Source organism: Buceros rhinoceros, unplaced genomic scaffold (assembly GCF_000710305.1).
Source record: "Buceros rhinoceros silvestris isolate BGI_N320 unplaced genomic scaffold, ASM71030v1 scaffold22524, whole genome shotgun sequence".
NCBI lineage: Eukaryota > Metazoa > Chordata > Aves > Bucerotiformes > Bucerotidae > Buceros > Buceros rhinoceros.
The window spans coordinates 8962-9247 of NW_010409129.1; the positions used below are offsets into that span (position 1 = coordinate 8962).

The window sequence follows — 286 nt, forward strand, 5'->3', positions numbered from 1 at the left end:
TGGTACCACCCCGACCCTTCTCGCCCATCTCCCATCAGGCATCTCTGGCAGTGTGAGGGACGCTGCTTGTCCTTGTCCTGCACTGCAGCTGGCAGACGATTGTCCCCAGGAGTGTCACCTCTCCAGTGGGCCACCCCGTAGGCGCTGGTGTCGGTGCCACTGGCTGTGCCCTCTCAGGGAGGGTCAAAAACCTCGCAGGGTCCTTGAGCTTCAGTTTAAAGGCTCCATGGTTTTCCTGGTGACGTGGGAGGCTGCCCTGGGGACAGCCCTGTGGGAAGCTCGGTGC

The 286-nt window shown here is 62.2% G+C and overlaps 1 protein-coding gene across 1 annotated transcript in view; it reads left to right on the top strand.

The window, feature by feature from the left end:
- LOC104492573 (nucleolar transcription factor 1-like) overlaps window positions 1-286 on the top strand; it is a gene marked incomplete at both ends in the record, with an annotated part of 9838 nt that overhangs the window by 6636 nt on the left and 2916 nt on the right.